At 45.2% G+C, this 18615-nt stretch overlaps 1 long non-coding RNA gene across 1 annotated transcript in view; it reads right to left on the bottom strand.

Annotated features, from left to right (window-relative positions):
• Nucleotides 1–18247, bottom strand: part of LOC119293596 — a 20350-nt gene extending 2103 nt beyond the window's left edge. Inside the window, exons 1-2 of the long non-coding RNA XR_005143133.1 lie at nt 18141–18247; nt 17845–18030 (exon numbers count right to left, since the gene is read on the bottom strand). This is a non-coding gene — a long non-coding RNA (uncharacterized LOC119293596). The remainder of the gene's footprint in view (nt 1–17844; nt 18031–18140) is intronic.
• Between the last annotated feature and the right edge of the window lie 368 nt (nt 18248–18615).

Below are 18615 nucleotides of genomic sequence, written 5' to 3'. Positions count from 1 at the left end.
ACCGCGCCTGCGGAACCGCCGCCTGCCGCCGTCCCCAACGCTTTCGTCGACCACCGCCGCCGCTCGAGGACCCGAATCCGCCTGATGATGCCTCGCCGTCGTCATGTCCCCATCCTCCTCCCCGCCGGACTGCGCCCGCCTCCCCGACGTCGTGACGACGCCTCGTCCCCGTCCTCCTCCACAACGATCGCCCCCGAGCCTCGCCGCCCCGCTTCTCTCCAACACTCGTGAGGCCACCTCCGGCCTACACTCCTTCCTTCCCCACGCCACCCCGCTCCGGTCGCTGCTTCCTTGCCACTGGCTTCGCCCCGACCGCCCCGCGCCTCGCAGGCCGTGCGCTGCTCGTGCGCCCGCCCAGGGCCTCACCGCCGTCGCTTGCTACTCGCTCGGCTGAGCGCGGCGCGCCCCCACAGCTGTCCATGTGCCTTCGCCCACCCCCACTAACCGCCGCGGCCATCCCTTTGCTGCCTCCGCTGGCCGCCGACACCGGCATATGCCGTGCGTGCCCAGCGCCCCTCGGGTGTGCGCCCAATCGGGCAGCGCCCGTTCACCCGCGCCCTTGGCCCTATGGGCCAATGACATGTGGGGCTCAGCCCCTGGAACGTTTAAATAATAATAATAATAATAAATATATAAAAAATATATAAATATTAATTAAGTAACTAATCAATCATGTTTAATTAACTTAATTAATTACGTTCAACTAACCTAATCAATTAACTAAACTAGTTAAACCTGTTTAGTTAGTATTAGTCAATGATAGGTGGGTCCCATTGGACCCACAGGCCAGGTTTGACTCTGGTCAGCTGGGTTTGACCTGCTGACGTCATGGTGATGTCATGCTGACATCACCTTTCACTGTTCTGGATAATGCTCGAATTAAATAATTAAATAAATTCTAAAAATAATTTAAAACTTTAGAAAATCATATAAAATAAACCATAGCTCAGATGAAAATACTTTCTACATGAAAGTTGCTCAGAACGACGAGACGGATCTGGATACGCAGCCCGTTCATCCGCCACACACTCCTAGCATAGCAAACACGCAACTTTTCCCCTCCGGTTCATCTGTCCGAAAACGTGAAACACCGGGAATACTTTCCCGGATGTTTCCCTCCTTCGTCGGTATCACCTACTACCGCGTTAGGGCACACCTAGCACCGCGTATTCCCATGTTACGCTTTGTGATGCTTTGATTGCTCTGTTATTTATTGTGTTCCCTCTCCGTTACTTCTTTCCGATAGACCCCGAGACTGCTGGCGACCCCCAGTTCTACTACGATGTTGACGACCCCTCCTTCTTGCCAGAGCAACCAGCCAAGCCCCCCCCCTTGATCACCAGATATCGCCTATTCTTCTCTATACTGCTTGCATTAGAGTAGTGTAGCATGTTACTGTTCGGTTACTCCTATTCTGTTGCATAGCTTGTCATTGTTGCTACAGTCATTGATACCTTACCCGCAATCCTAAATGCTTAGTATAGGATGCTAGTTTATCATCATTGGCCCTACATTCTTGTCAGTCTGCCTTGCTATACTATTGGGCCGTGATCACTTGGGAGGTGATCACGGGTATATACTATACATATATACATACTATACAGATGGTGACTAAAGTCGGGTCAGCTCGTTGAGTACCCGCAAGTGATTCCGATGTGGGGGCTGGAAGGACAGGTGGCTCCATCCCGGTAGAGGTGGGCCTGGGTTCCCGATGGCCCCCGACTGTTACTTTGTGGCGGAGCGACAGGACAGTTTGAGACCACCTAGGAGAGAGGTGGGCCTGGCCCTGGTCGGCGTCCGCGGTTACTTCATAATAACACGCTTAACGAGATCTTGGTATTTGATCTGAGTCTGGCAACTGGCCTATACGCACTAACCAACTACGCGGGAAAGATATGGGCACTCGACGTCGTGGTATCAGCCGAAGCCTTCTTGACGTCAGCGACTGAGCGGCGCGCGCTGGATTGGACCTAACGTGACTTCCTTTGTAATGGAGGTTACTAGGTCTGCTTCCGGCCGCCCTCGCAACGTGCAGGTGTGCAATGGGCAATGGGCCCAGACCCCTGCGCGCATAGGATTTAGACCGGCGTGCTGACCTCTCTGTTGTGCCTAGGTGGGGCTGCGACGTGTTGATCTTCCGAGGCCGGGCATGACCCAGGAAAGTGTGTCCGGCCAAATGGGATCGAACGTGTTGGGTTATGTGGTGCACCCCTGCAGGGAAGTTTATCTATTCGAATAGCCGTGTCCCTCGGTAAAAGGACGACCCGGAGTTGTACCTTGACCTTATGACAACTAGAACCGGATACTTAATAAAACACACCCTTCCAAGTGCCAGATACAACCCGGTGATCGCTTTCTCACGGGGCGACGAGGGGAGGATCGCCGGGTAGGATTATGCTATGCGATGCTACTTGGAGGACTTTAATCTACTCTCTTCTACATGCTGCAAGACAGAGGCTGCCAGAAGCGTAGTCTTCGACAAGATTAGCTATCCCCCTCTTATTCTGGCATTCTGCAATTCAGTCCACTGATATGGCCCTTTACACATATACCCATGCATATGTAGTGTAGCTCCTTGCTTGCGAGTACTTTGGATGAGTACTCACGGTTGCTTTGCTCCCTCTTTTCCCACGTTTTCCTCTTCTTCTCGGATGCCGCAACCAGACGTTGGAGCCCAGGAGCCAGACGCCACCGTCAACGACGACTCCTACTACACCGGAGGAGCCTTCTACTACGTGCAGGCTACTGACGACGACCAAGAGTAGTTAGGAGGATCCCAGGCAGGAGGCTTGCGCCTCTTTCGATCTGTATCCCAGTTTGTGCTAGCCTTCTTAAGGCAAACTTGTTTAACTTATGTCTGTACTGAGATATTGTTGCTTCCGCTGACTCGTCTATGATCGAGCACTTGTATTCCAGCCCTCGAGGCCCCTGGCTTGTATTATGATGCTTGTATGACTTATTTATGTTTTAGAGTTGTGTTGTGATATCTTCCCGTGAGTCCCTGATCTTGATCGTACACATTTGCGTGCATGATTAGTGTACGGTTGAATCGGGGGCGTCACAATCCTTGAGAAGCCCAGAAAATAAACGGATAACCTTTAATAGTAGAAGAACCCGAGCGAAATCAAACCAAGCCTCAGTAGCCACTTTGGACAAAAAGGAGGCTAAATATGTACCCGTGGTACAAGAATTTTTGGAGTATTTCCGGAAGAATTACCCGGGATGCCACCAGACAGGGAGATAGAGTTCACTATTGATATCATCCCAGGTAAGGCACCCATATCAAAACGAGCATACCGTATGTCCGCGGAAGAACTAAAGGAATTAGGAAAACAATTGGATGAACAAGAAGAAAAGGAGTTTATTAGACCAAGTGTGTCACCTTGGGCAGCACCAGTCTTATTCATTAAGAAAAAGTACGGAAGTATGAGGCTATGTGTGGATTATCGAGCCTTGAATGAGGCGACCATTAAGAATAAGTACCCACTACCACGGATAGATGATCTATTTGACCAATTGAAAGGAGCCATCGTGTTATCAAAAATAGATCTTTGGTTTGGGTACCAGCAACTAAAAGTAAAGGAAGAAGATATACCTAAGACTGCTTTCATAACCCGATATGGTCACCATGAATTCATGGTTGTTTCCTTTGGGCTAACAAATGCACCAGCAATTTTCATGAACCTGATGAACCTAGTCCTCGTGCCCTATTTAGATAATTTGTGGTAGTGTTCATCGATGACATCCTCATATACTCTCGAAGTATTGAGGAACATGTTGAACACCTCCGAATAGTGCTACAGACCTTGAGAGAAAAACAACTCTATGCCAAATTCAAAAAGTGTGAATTTTGGCTAGAAGAAGTGTCCTTCTTAGGACACATTATATCAGCGAAAGGGATAGCCGTAGATCCTGCTAAAGTGGATGCAGTGTTGGCATGGAAATCCCCAAGCAACGTAACAGAGATTCGTAGCTTCCTTGGTTTAGCTGGATATTATCGAAGGTTCATAGAAGGCATCTCCCAGAAAGCAGCCCCTATGACCAAATTACTAAGGAAGGGAGTTCCATTTGACTGGAATGACAAGTGTGAGCAAAGTTTCCAGGAGTTAAAGAAACGGCTCACAACCGCTCCTGTATTGGCTCTACCCGAACCAGGCAAAGCATTCACAGTATATTGTGATGCCTCTAGAGTTGGTTTGGTATGTGTGCTAATGCAATATGGGAGAGCCATAGCCTATGCCTCTCGCCAGTTAAAGCCCCATGAACAAAACTACCCCAACCATGACCTCGAGTTAGTTGCCGTGGTATTTGCGTTGAAGATGTGGAGGCACTACCTTTATGGAAACCGTTGTGAACTATACACGAACCATAAAAGCCTCAAGTATATCTTCATGCAAAAGGAGTTGAATAGGAGACAAAGACGATGGTTAGAACTCATTAAGGATTACGACCTTAGTGTCAACTACCACCCAGGAAAAGCTAATGTGGTGGCAGATGCCCTTAGCCGAAAAACCTCATGCAATCATGTCAAGATGCCAACCTATGATAAGCATATGATACCTGAGCAGAAGATGATGGGAATTGAATTCATACATAAACTGGTTGAGAAAATCCTAACCGCATTAGCAATCAGACCCGATTAGTTGGACGAAATCAAGGAAAACCAGACCAAAGATGAGTTTATTTGTGAGGAAAAGCGCAGAATACAAGATGGTCAACCATCAGAATTCCGAATAGCGGAAGATGGATCACTCTGGTATTAAACCCGAGTATGTGTGCCAAATATCTTGGATATTAAGCAGATAATACTCCAGGAGGCACACAACACTCCATACACCATACACCCTGGTAGCACAAAAATGTACCGGGATGTCAAGGGTACATTTTGGTGGAGAAATATGAAAAGAGAAATTGCTCAGTATGTGGACGAGTGTGACACTTGTAAGAGAGTCAAGGCAGAACACGAGCGACCACCAGGCTTATTGCAACCTCTCCAAATTCCACAATGGAAATGGGAGGAAATCCACATGGACTTTATCACCGGACCGCCCAAAACAAGAAAACGAGAGGATATCATATGGGTCATAGTTGACCGACTCACTAAATCTGCCCATTTTATCCCTTTAGCCCCGGGTTGTTCCAGAGAAAAATTGGCTGAGCTATATATCCACATGATAGTAGCTCTACATGGGATAGCTTCCAGAATAGTGTCAGATCGTGGATCTATGTTTACATCCAAGTTCTGGGAAAAATTACAAGAAGCATTAGGAACAAAATTGGATTTTAGTACCGCTTACCACCCCCAGACTAGCGGTCAAGTCGAGAGGGTGAATCAAATCAGAGAGGACATGCTAAGGGATTGTGTTCTAGATTTTGGTGACTCGTGGAGCAAGCACTTGCCCTTAGCAGAGTTCGCTTATAACAATAGCTACCAAGCTAGTATTGGTATGTCCCCATTTGAGGCCTTATACGGTCGAAGATGCCGAACCCCAATATGTTGGGTGGAAACCGGAGAAAAGAAACTCTTAGCACCCGACTTGGTCCAAGAGACCGAGGAAAAAGTTTGCATAATTACAGAGCGGCTCAACACGGCGCAAAGCCGGCAAAAGAGTTACGCGGACAAGAGACGACGTGATATACAATATCAACCCGGCGACTTTGTTTATTTAAAAGTCTCACCAATTAAAGGTGTTAAGCGCTTTGGATTACAAGGAAAACTAAGTCCGCGATATATTGGTCCCTATCGAATCTCAAAAAGAAGAGGGACGGTGGCGTACAAATTAGAATTGCCAACGCACCTACAAGGGGTTCATGACGTATTTCATGTTACCCAATTACGCAAGAGTGTAAAGCCACCATATGAGAGAGTCTCGGAGGAAGAATTAACCCTCCGAAAGGACCTAACGTATGAGGAGCATCCTAGTCGTATTCTGGACATCGAGGAAAAAGAAACTCAGGAGTAAAACAACTAAATATTGCAAGGTGCAATGGGGAAAGCATCCGGTGCGAGAAGCGACTTGGGAAAAAAAGGATGAGCTTCGAGAAAAATACCCTTACCTTTTCAAGGTGCAACTTAAATTTCGAGGGCGAAATTTTCTCTAAGGGGGATAGGATGTAAGAACCGTCAAAATTAGATAACGATAACTTTAACGGCGTTGCCCAAACATTAATTAAAATAATGGAAACACCTCACATTTAATTTTTATTATAGCAAATAGCATTTGACCATGCACAACAAAATATTCTCCAAATCTTCATATGTTCTACAAATTTATAATCATATCTTGGTCTCATTTCTTTCACATAAAGTAAATGCCAACTAATGGCCAGCCAAGCAAATTACACTTGTCCCTAGTACAGCCTACAAGAGACACAAGTGGAGGCATGCATGTAAGCCTAACCACACATGCATGCCAGATGTAATGCCTCTCCAAACCGACATAGCTACTAACCCCACTACAAATAGGAGCCGTTCCTTTCACTATGGTCCATTCCACCTCACACACACACACACTGGAGTACCCCCACCACTTGCCTTTTCACCTTCTGCCACACTGCTGTCCTTCACTGCGGTGAAGCCCTTTGGATTGCATGCACCACCAGGTACTAATCAAGTACCTTGTTGTGTTACCCTTTTTGCTTGACTTCTTATCTATCTTCATCTCGGCTTGAATCAGTCCATGAGCATCTATTCACCTTGATCTATTTACCTTGCTGTAAAAAGAACAAAATGTTTGCATAAACACCCAAGTTAATCAAAACTAATTAGATCAATTGCAAAAGCTTGTAAAAGTTTCTGTGAATGACATCTACGGCTCGTACTAGATCTAACATGCCAAGAATCAAATCCTAAGTACTAGATCTAACATGCCAAGAATCAAATCCTAAGTACTAGTAACTTGCTAAGACATGTATGTGTGTATCCAAAAGATGAATCTTCCTATGTATACTACCTTGTTCTAATTATTAATCCCCGCCAATGTATAGAAAACATTGAATGATTGATGTTTATAATCTACTCACAAGTAATTAATTTTGGAGTTTCACTGCCACTATTTGCTTCTATATGGTGTTCAAGGATGAGTAGCACTAGTTAGGAACAACATTTAGATCTAATCAGTAGCAATACCATGACCATGCCATAGATTAAATCTTGACTAATTTCATGGCCTTGAGATAAACAAAGAGAAAGAAGGCAATATGGCTGAGTGGGCAATAGTAGGGCCTGAGATAAAATGAACAATATATGCACACCCACATTGACATCTAGCAAGCACTTGATGTAAAATTTGGAACACTTGATGTAGAAGGAATCAAAATTACTCCCTCCGTTTCTAAATACTTGTCTTTCTAGAGATTTCAACAAGTGACTACATACGGAGCAAAATGAGTAAATCTACATTCTAAAATATGTTTATATACATCCGTATGTGGTAACCATTTGAAATTCCTAGAAAGGCAAATATTTAGAAACGAAAAGAGTAGTATTTACCAGTAGAAGCAGTAGGATGTGGCTAGTCCACACCGTTAGCAGCAGAGCCATGCGACCGAGCAGCGCCGGTGAAGCCGCACACGCCCGACGCCCGTGGCTGCACGCCTCCTGCGTGTGGCTGCGCTTTGGGAGGATGTAGGCATGGAGATGTCGTTGCCTCTCCAGCCGGTGGCAAGCCCACCGGACCTGAATCAGGTGGTGCTAGGATTGAGTGGTGGCGACGTTTTTGGCGGCGGCGGATAAAATAAATAGGAGGAAATGGTTGAGGGAGACGAGGAGAATCTGTAGGTATCCACCGTGTCGCCGGAGATGACCAGATGTGGCAGATCAAGGCGGCGGCGGCCATGCTCTGTTCTTGGGGAGAGAGAGAGAGAGGTGGGTGGCTGGTTCTGTTCTTGGGATAGCAGAGAAGACGAGGAGAGAAACGAGCTGGGTTCAATGAGTAAAATACTAGTAGTGCAGTACTAGGCTACTGTTTCCTTTTTACTTATCTTTTTTTACTCTCTGGGCTGGATGGCATACGTGCATGCTACTCTGATTTGGATGGCTTGATGCATTTTATCTCTCAATGAAACACTAGGATGTACGACAACCTAGTTAATTAATTATGGCTTGCCCAACATGACCGTGTTGCTGGATCTTTAGATTTAAAATTAGGAAATATAAACATGTTTGTGAAATAATTATCAGGAGCCGATCTCGGATCCGTAGGAGCCACGTCCGGTGGTTCCGAGTTGGTCGAAGCACTATTCAGCAAGTCGTCATCTCCTTGACCATGTCTTGATAAATGTTTTCCGGGCTATGGGTCATTTCCAAAATTTTGCATAAGAATTAAAAATAAATATTTTCCATAAATAAAATGAAATTTGGATCAGGTGGATCCACTAATTTGGCAATTGGACCAGATCAGGTGAAGCATCTGTATTAAGTAGTTGTGTCCCGGGTAGGGTTACAATATAAATAAATATTTGGTGGGTAGGGGAGCTCATGTTGGTGAAAGCAACCCAGGGAGGGTCGGCTTGGATGGCGGGCTCATCTACATAGGGTATCATATTAGGACACAACCAACTGGCGCTTACTTCAAAAGTGGCGCAAACCGTACTGACCATAGACCTGGAATGGGACGGGCTGAACCAACTACCCATGCCAAGTAGCTGCCTCTGCATGGGTGAGAAGGTGGCTGTAGCCGGGTAGGTACAGTCACCCTAGGGCGAGACCGCCGGTCAGGGGTCTCGACCCGCGGGCCTTTAGTAAGGCAAGGTGGAAAAGCAGAGGTAGTGTACGGGCTGGTTAAAGGTTCTGGTTCCATGGTCTAGTCGTGTGCACGGGTAGCGCATGGACGACTTGGACCAAGTGATGCTATGGGCAAAGCAGTACACCTCTGATCAGAGTAAATGTGATATCACTCCCAGCTTCCGGGTTTGGAAGTGCGTCGTGTGGGTTTTCCTCTCACACAAGATTTAAGATCCCACGTCGCTCTGTCGCCAGTAGATTTTATAAATAAAATTTGGTTTTCAACAAAATGGGTTAAGGGAAAATATTTTTACCTACAAAGTATTTTGAGCTAATGGCTCGGTGGTTGTAGCCGTGGCCGATAAAGTTTTTCCTCTTTAAAGACTCATGCATCCACTTTTCCCGGCGACTTGCGGAGTACGTATTTTATACGTACTCAGTTGCACTTATGTTGTTTTCAGAACAAGAGAGTTATGAGAACTCTGAGGCGATAGAGAATGGTACTTATGATGAGTCTGGTCATCTTAATGACTTCGGTTATTCTGAAGTGGAGTATGTTTACGAGGAAGTCAATAAACAAGGCTATGAAGAGTAGATGCCCTCCATGGTTGGTCTAGAAGGCTCGTAACTAGAAGTGGATGACGACCCATCGTCATGGTCGCTTAGGCTTAGTCGACGCTTGAGGTGTCAATGTAATAAAAGCTTGCCTACTCATGGCTGCTGCACCGTCTTGTACATGATATTGTTCTCCTTAACTGATCCTGGTGCAACTCTGAAGTGACGGCTTCCGTTACGCTTGACTCTGTCGGACGTAACGGGGCATCACAGAAGAGGTGGTATCAGAGCCCCGTTAAGGAAACAGTCATGTACTTAGTTAGAGACCGTCCGAGCCCAAGGAAAGATAGGTTCGCTCCTTACCTAAAATAAAATAAGAGTTCCGAAAAGAAAATCATCCCTTCTCCAGTTCCACTTCTCCTATGTATATATACGTTTTGTGTAAAAAATATATAACTCAAGTCAAGTGAAGATTAAATTATTTAGACCACACAATTGTGCAAGAAAAATGTTTTTATTTTTACTGTCCTAGGTAAATTAATTTTGCATTGTGTTATAACTAACTAAATTCTTAATTGCTTAATGTAGGATGACGAGTGGTAGGTTGTTTGGTACGGATGCTGAGTATGGTGGTTTTGCTCTGTTCTTGGTTAAGCTTCTTGGTCTTCTAGGTGTGTTGATTGCACCATACTACATAGTGTTTCACGACCCGTGTTTCACGACCCGTGTTCCACGGGGTACTTAGTCACAGTGCACATTCCTGAGAGCTTAGATGTCCCTTCTAGGTCAGTGTTGCACGTTATGACTTTGTTTCAGCACTTCAGGGTGCGGCACCAGATGCCGCTTTACACCTTTTCCATGTCTATCACCCTCTCCTTGAGTACGTGGGCAGAGGCGAGTGGCCTCATCAGTTAGAGGAGGCAGTGACCTCTTCCCACTGTCGCTCCTTCGCCTTTTGCGTCCACTTCCGCTTTCCCTCCACTTCCACCACGACCTCCTGTCTTACCACCCACATTTTTACCACCACCAGCTCCGACTGCCGCTCGTCCACCTCTGTTCCTGACGGTTCCACCCACTCGTGTAGGCCGCCCAGCTCCTAGAGTCTTCAGGGGTTCCTCCTCTCGAGCAGTGTCACGTCCCTCCACACCGTACGAGCGTCCACGTACACCTCACATTGTTCAGGACCTGTTAGATCAGGTTGACACTCTTCAGAGGCGCTGCTCCGAGCTCGAGCGGGCGAATAGCGAGATGTCCTCTGCGTTGAGGGACTACACCCGTCCAGGTATGGCCCTCAACCCTCTTCAGATCGACAGCTCACCTTCCGCCTCTCTAGGCCAGATAGGGTACCCGATTGACCAGGAGTCTCCTGTCGCCGCCGAGCCTTCCTCTCAGGTTGCTCCTACCCTGAGTTCCGTTGTAGTGCCACCACCTCTAGAGCACACTCCCCACACTCCACTAGGTTCTCCGCCCTCCGTCCCTGCTCCACCTTCTCCTGATGGCACCCCCGAGTTTTCAGTGATCGGCGTCACTTACTCAGAGCTTCTAGCACTTGACTCCCGCCAGGTGTCTTCTCAGCCCACAGAGTACCTCGTGTCGCTTCTGACGTCACTCCCTCTGAGCACACTCCTTCCGAGTACCTGCTTAGCACCATCAGTGTACCCGAGTCTGATGCTGCTGCACCGAGTGTGTCTCTGTCAGCGCCGACTTCTGCCCTCGACCCCGACTTGCTCCTCACCGTTTCATCTAGTACTCTTTTCAGGGAGGATTGACTTGCTACCAGTAGTAGTAGTAGTTAGTATTCTGGCAAGGTTGTAGCATCGTGCTAGATAGCTACTCCTCCCAGAGTTAGTTCCGCCATTTATTAGATGTTTAGGCAGATGCATGGAGGTTGTCCTTTTGGATCTTGTACATATCTGGAAAGGTCTTGGGGCCGTAGCTACCCTTCCACAGTTTGCACAGCTGTAGTTAGTCAGACTAGTTCCGACGGACAGATAGGTCGGCAGGTATACTTTTGTTTCAGGTACACGTGTAGATAGCCGTGGTAGCCTGATGATGCATGACATAGAGTCATATGTGGTGTTGTTACTATGTTATGTGATGTATCCATGTGGACTGGTGGACTTATGGATGTACTGATATTCTATTACTAGATGATCTCGTGTGATGCATGTGCCATGCCTCCATGTTCATTTTTTTATTTTTTTATGCATTCCTAACTCTGTTGAATAGAATATTGTATGTGATGATGCTGCTACATTTTTGCTAGTACTTCATAATGACATCTGATGTATGGTAAATTTCATTTGGTGATCTCCTTCACTCAATTACATGCCTTGATACATCACGTGTTGGGCCAATATATATGTGCTGATGCTGCTACATTTTTCCTAGCACTTCATAAGTTAAAATGATGTATGTCCGACACGTGATGACTATATGCTTTTAGTCATGTACGTGAAGATCTTGTGTGTGGGCGTGCATGTGCAAGTGGCTCTATTTTTTTAACTTATGATTAATCTCTTGTCTCTGCTATGATAAAAAAATCACTTTGTCTGACTGTATTTATTCTTTGGCCAACAACCAGTAAAAAAATCTAGTACCCCACAGTTAAGTGCACTGATTAAAGTGATGCTCAAAGAATAGCAAATGAAGGTAAGCGTGATGCGTACTGTTTGAGCTAAAATCTCATCACTAATTAAACAAATAAAATTATTTTACATAAAGTAGCTATCGTAATAACCTATGTCTTGCCCACCAGTTTGGTAGCGATGGCATCTGGTAGCCAGTCGTTCGAAGACAATGGGAACCCATCAGATTTAGCCCGAGTCGCTAAGGAACATGGCAGATTTGCCATCTAGAGTGACGTTACCTCCACTGCCACCATTACCCGCTCATGCCCTGGGATCCGATCAACTTGCTCTAATGTACCAGTGGATGGAGCATTCTCGTCGAGACTCTCTAGAACACCAAAATAAGTTCATAGAATAGATGTTTGGTATGATGAGAGGCCAACTGACTAAAAACTCAGAACATAGTGTCACGATTGGAGACTTCCAAAATACTAGACCACCAACCTTTTCAACTGCCATAGATCCATTAGCCGCAGATGATTGGTTGATGGACATAGAGCTTAAACTTAACACTGTGAGATGCACGGATCAAGAAAAGGTTCGGTATGCATCCCATCAGTTAATTGGTCCTGCTGCCACATGGTGGAGAAATGTCCAAATTAGCATACTAGAAAACCACATAGTCACTTGGGATGAAATTAAGAGGAGATTCCGAGATAACTATGTCCCGCAAAGTGCGATGGAAATAAAAAGGAAGGAATTCCTGAACCTTAATCAAGGGTCTAAAACCATCGCAGAGTACCTAGATGAATTTAACTCACTATCCCGCTATGCATCAGAGGACACAAACACTGATACCAAAAAGGTGTACCGGATCATAGAAGGACTGAACCCATCCATACAACTTATTATAGCTCCTATAAAAATAACTGAGTTCCGGGAGCTAGTAGACCGAGTCATTACAATCGAGAACCAGCAAATCATCGTAGAGGAAGAGCGCAGGAAGAAAGATAGGATGGAACCAAGGTTTGCCGTGAGAAGTGGAAATCGTCCTGTTGGCCTAGTCCGCGTGCCAATGGTCGGGCCCATCCGTCCTCCTTTCCGTAAAGCTCATAGACCACCTTTTATGCCTCCGAGAGCCCCTATCAAATGTCACGTGTGCAGTGGACCACACTTGGCTCGAGATTTCCCAAAGGCGAGTGTTGTTTGTTTTTGTTGTGGACAAAAGGGACGCTACAAAAACCAGTGCCCAAGCAAGAGTCAACCACAATCTGGCACAAATGGAGCTGTCCCACCTCAAAATAAGCGTCAGGCTAATTCAGCCCAAGTACACGGGAATGCGTTTACTGCCAACCGCGGGCGTGGTCATGGCGGTCTCACACGTGGACCATTCCGCCTGACACATATGGATGTGGCACAAGTGGAGTCAGCTTCAGACAGAGTGACGGGTAACCTACTAATCCCTCCTAGAGTAGGACTAGTATTGTTTGACCCAGGAGAAACATATTCTTTCATATCACAACGCTTTGTTGAGACGCATAATCTGGACCGGACCCCCCTAGCCAAACCCATAAAAGTAGATTCACCAGGAGGCCCAATAATTGTTGAGCATGTTTGCCACAACCGTCCCTTTTGCATTGAGGGCATAACCTTTAATGCTAGCCTATTTATCATTGGCCTAATAGGGCTAGACGTTATTCTTGGAATGGACTGGTTAGTGAGTCATGGAGCAAGAATGGATTGTCCAGAAAATCCATATCCTTGAGAAGCCCAGAAAATAAATGGATAACCTTTAATAGTAGAAGAACCCAAGCAAAATCAAACCAAGCCTCAGTAGCCACTTTGGACAAAAAGGAGGCTAAAGATGTACCCATGGTACAAGAATTTTTGGACGTATTTCCGGAAGAATTACCCGGGATGCCACCAGACACGGAGATAGAGTTCACTATTGATATCATCCCAGGTACGGCACCCATATCAAAACGAGCATACCATATGTCCGCGGAAGAACTAAAGGAATTAAGAAAACAATTGGATGAACTAGAAGAAAAGGGGTTTATTAGACCAAGTGTGTCACCTTGGGCAGCACCAGTCTTATTCGTTAAGAAAAAGGACGAAAGTATGAGGCTATGTGTGGATTATCGAGCCTTGAATGAGGCGACCATTAAGAATAAGTACCCACTGCCACGACTAGATGATCTATTTGATCAATTGAAAGGAGCCAATGTGTTCTCAAAAATAGATCTCCGATCTGGGTACCACCAACTAAAAGTAAAGGAAGAAGATATAATTAAGACTGCTTTCATAACCCGATATGGTCACCATGAATTCATGGTTATTCCCTTTGGGCTCACAAATGCACCAGCAGTTTTCATGAACCTGATGAACCTAGTCCTCATGCCATATTTAGATAAGTTTGTGGTAGTGCTCATCAATGACATCCTCATATACTCTCGAAGTATTGAGGAATATGTTGAACACCTCCGAATAGTGCTACGGACCTTGAGCGAAAAACAACTGTATGCCAAATTCAAAAAGTGTGAATTTTGGCTAGAAGAAGTGTCCTTCTTAGGACACATTATATCAGGGAAAGGGATAGTCGTAGATCCTGCTAAAGTAGATGCAGTGTTGGCATGGAAATCCCGAACCAACGTAACAGAGATTCATAGCTTCCTTGGTTTAGCTGGATATTATCGAAGGTTCATAGAAGGCTTCTCCCAGAAAGCAGCCCCTATGACCAAATTACTAAGTAAGGGAGTTCCATTTGACTGGAATGATAAGTGTGAGCAAAGTTTTCAACAGTTAAAGAAACGGCTCACAACCGCTCCTGTATTGGCTCTACCCGAACCAGGCAAAGCATTCATAGTATATTGTGATGCCTCTAGAGTTGGTTTGGGATGTGTGCTAATGCAAGATGGGAGAGCCATAGCCTATGCCTCTCGCCGGTTAAAGCCCCATGAACAAAACTACCCCACCCATGACCTCGACTTAGTTGTCGTGGTATTTGCGTTGAAGATGTGGAGGCACTACCTTTATGGAAATCGTTGTGAACTATAAACAGACCATAAAAGCCTCAAGTATATCTTCACGCAAAAGGAGTTGAATATGAGACAAAGACGATGGTTAGAACTCATTAAGGATTATGACCTTAGTGTCAACTACCACCCAGGAAAAGCTAATGTGGTGGCAGATACCCTTAGCCGAAAAACCTCATGCAATCATGTCAAGATGCCAACCTATGATAAGCATCTGATACCTGAGCAGAAGATGATGGGAATTGAATTCATACATAAACCGGTTGAGAAAATCCTAGCCACATTAGCAATCAGACCCAATTTCTTGGACGAAATCAAGGAAAACCAAACCAAAGATGAGTTTATTTGTGAGGAAAAGCGCAGAATACAAGATGGTCAATCATCAGAATTCCAAATAGCGGAAGACGGATCACTTTGGTATAAAACCCGAGTATGTGTGCCAAATATCTTGGATATTAAGCAGATAATACTCCAGGAGGTACACAACACTCCGTACACCATACACCCTGGTAGCACAAAAATGTACCAGGATGTCAAGGGTACATTTTGGTGGAGAAATATGAAAAGAGAAATTGCTCAGTATGTGGACGCGTGTGACACTTGTAAGAGAGTCAAGGCAGATCACCAGCGACCACCAGGCTTATTGCAACCTCTCCAAATTCCACAATGGAAATGGAAGGAAATCCACATGGACTTTATCACCGGACTGCCCAAAACAACAAAATGAGAGGAGATCATATGGGTCATAGTTGACCGACTCACTAAATCTGCCCATTTTATCCCTTTAGCCCCGGGTTGTTCCAGAGAAAAATTGGCTGAGCTATATATCCACAGGATAGTAGCTCTACATGGGACACCTTCCAGAATAGTGTCAGATCTATGTTTGCATCCAAGTTCTGGGAAAAATTACAAGAAGCATTAGGAACAAAATTGGATTTTAGTACCGCTTACCACCCCCAGACTAGCGGTCAAGTCGAGAGGGTGAATAAAATCATAGAGGACATGCTAAGGGCTTGTGTGCTAGATTTTGGTGATTCATGGAGCAAGCACTTGTCCTTAGCAGAGTTCGCTTATAACAATAGCTACCAAGCTAGTATTGGTATGTCCCCATTTGAGGCCTTATACGGTCGAAGATGCCGAACCCCAATATGTTGGGTGGAAACCGGAGAAAAGAAACTCTTAGCACCCGACTTGGTCCAAGAGACCGAGGAAAAAGTTCGCATAATTAGAGAGCGGCTCAAGACGGCGCAAAGCCGGCAAAATAGTTATGCGGATAAGAGACGATGTGATATACAATGTCAACCCGGAGACTTTGTTTATTTAAAAGTCTCACCAATTAAAGGTGTCAAGCGCTTTGGAGTACAAGGAAAACTAAGTCCGCGATATATTGGTCCCTATCGGATCTTAAAAAGAAGAGGGGCGGTGGCGTACAAATTAGAATTGCCAACGCACCTACAAGGGGTTCATGACGTATTTCATGTTTCCCAATTAAGCAAGAGCGTAAAGTCACCATTTGAGAGAGTCTCGGAGGAAAAATTAACCCTCCGAAAGGACTTAACGTATGAGAAGCATCCTAGTCGTATTCTGGACACCGAGGAAAAGAAACTCAAGAGTAAAACAACCTAAATATTGCAAGGTGCAATGGGGAAATCATCCGGTGCGAGAAGCGACTTGGGAAAAAGAGGATGAGCTTCGAGAAAAATATCCTTACCTTTTCAAGGTGCAACTTAAATTTCAAGGACGAAATTTTCTCTAAGGGGGATAGGATGTAAGAACCGTCAAAATTAGATAACGATAATTTCAACGGTGTTGCCCAAACATTCAATAAAATAATGGAAACACCTGACATATAATTTTTATTATAGGAAATAGCATTTGACCATGCACAACAAAATATTTTTCAAACCTTCATATGTTCTACAAATTTATAATCAAATCTTGGTCTCATTTTTTCACATAAAGTAAATGTCAACTAATGGCTAGCCAAGCAAATTACACTTGTCCCTAATACAGCCTACAAGAGACACAAGTGGAGGCATGCATGCAAGCCTAACCAGTCATGCATGCCAGATGTAATGCCTCTCCAAACCGACATAGCTACTAACCCCACTATAAATAGGAGCCGTTCCTTTCACTATGGTCCATTCCACCTCACACACACACACATACACTGGAGTACCCCCTTTGGGTTGCATGCGTCACCTTTTCACCTTCTGCCACACTATTGTCCTTCACTGCAATGAAGCCCTTTGGGTTGCATGCGTCACCAGGTACTAATGAAGTACCTTGTTGTGTTACCCTTTTTGCTTGACTTCTTATCTATCTTCACCTTGGTTTGAATCAGTCCATGAGCATCTATTCACCTTGATCTATTTACCTTGCTGTAAAAAGAACAAAATATTTGCGTAAACACCCAAGTTAAACAAAACTAATTAGATCAATCGCAAAAGCTTGTAAAAGTTTCTGTGAATTACATCTACAGCTGGTACTAGATCTAACATGCCAAGAATCAAATCCTAAGTACTAGTAACTTGCTAAGACATGTATGTGTGTATCCAAAAGATCAATCTTCCTGTGTATACCTTGTTCGAATTATTAATCCCCGCCAATCTGTAGCAAACATTGAGTGATTGATGTTTATAATCTACTCACAAGTAATTAATTTTGGAGTTTCACTGCCATTATTTGCTTCTATATGGTGTTCAAGGATGAGTAGCACTAGTTAGGAACAACATTTAGATCTAATCAGTAGCAATACCATGACCACGCCATAAATTAAATCTTGATTAATTTCGTAGCCTTGAAATAAACAAAGAGAAAGAAGGCAATATGGCTGAGTGGGCAATAGTAGGGCCTGAGATAAAATGAACAATATATGCACACCCACGTTGACATCTAGCAAGCACTTGATGTGAAATTTGGAACACTTGATGGAGAAGGAATCAGAATTAGTACTTACCAGTAGTAGCAGTAGGATGTGGCTAGTCCACACCGTTAGAAGCAGAGCCATGCGACCGAGCAGCGTCGGTGAAGCCGCACACGCCCGACGCCCGTGGCCGCAAGCCTCGTGCGTGTGGCTGCGCTGGGGGAGGAAGTAGGCATGGAGACATCGTTGCCGCTGCAGCCGATGGCAAGCCCACCGGACCTGAATCAGGCAGCGCTAGGATTAAGTGGTGGCGACGTTTTTGGCGGCGGCGGATAAAATAAATAGGGGGAAATGGTAGAGGGGGATGAGGAGAATCTGTAGGTGTCCACCGTGTCGCGGGAGATGCCCGGATGGGGCAGATCAAGGCGGCGGCGGCCATGCTCTGTTTTTGGGGAGAGAGAGAGGTGGGTGGCTGGTTCTGTTCTTGGGATAGCAGAGAAGACGAGGAGAGAAACGAGCTGGGTTCAACGAGTAAAATACTAGTAGTGCAGTACTAGGCTACTGTTTCCTTTTTACTTATTTTTTTTACTCTCTGGACTGGATAGCATACGTGCATGCTACTCTGATTTGGATGGCTTGATGCATTTCATCTCTCAATGAAACACTAGGATGTATGACAGCCTAGTTAATTAATTATATGGCTTTCCCAACATGGCCGTGTTGCTGGATCTTTAGATTTTAAATTAGGAAATATAAACATGTTTGTGAAATAATTATCAGGAGCCGATTTCGGATCCATAGGAGCCACGCCTGGTGGTTCCGAGTTGGTCGAAGCACTATCCGACAAGTCGTCATCTCCTTGAC

The sequence above is a fragment of the Triticum dicoccoides genome, chromosome 4B, assembly GCF_002162155.2.
Source record: "Triticum dicoccoides isolate Atlit2015 ecotype Zavitan chromosome 4B, WEW_v2.0, whole genome shotgun sequence".
NCBI classification, from domain to species: Eukaryota; Viridiplantae; Streptophyta; class Magnoliopsida; order Poales; family Poaceae; genus Triticum; species Triticum dicoccoides.
The sequence above is the reverse complement of the archived record's forward strand: the minus strand, read 5'-3'. Positions and strand labels throughout refer to the sequence as shown.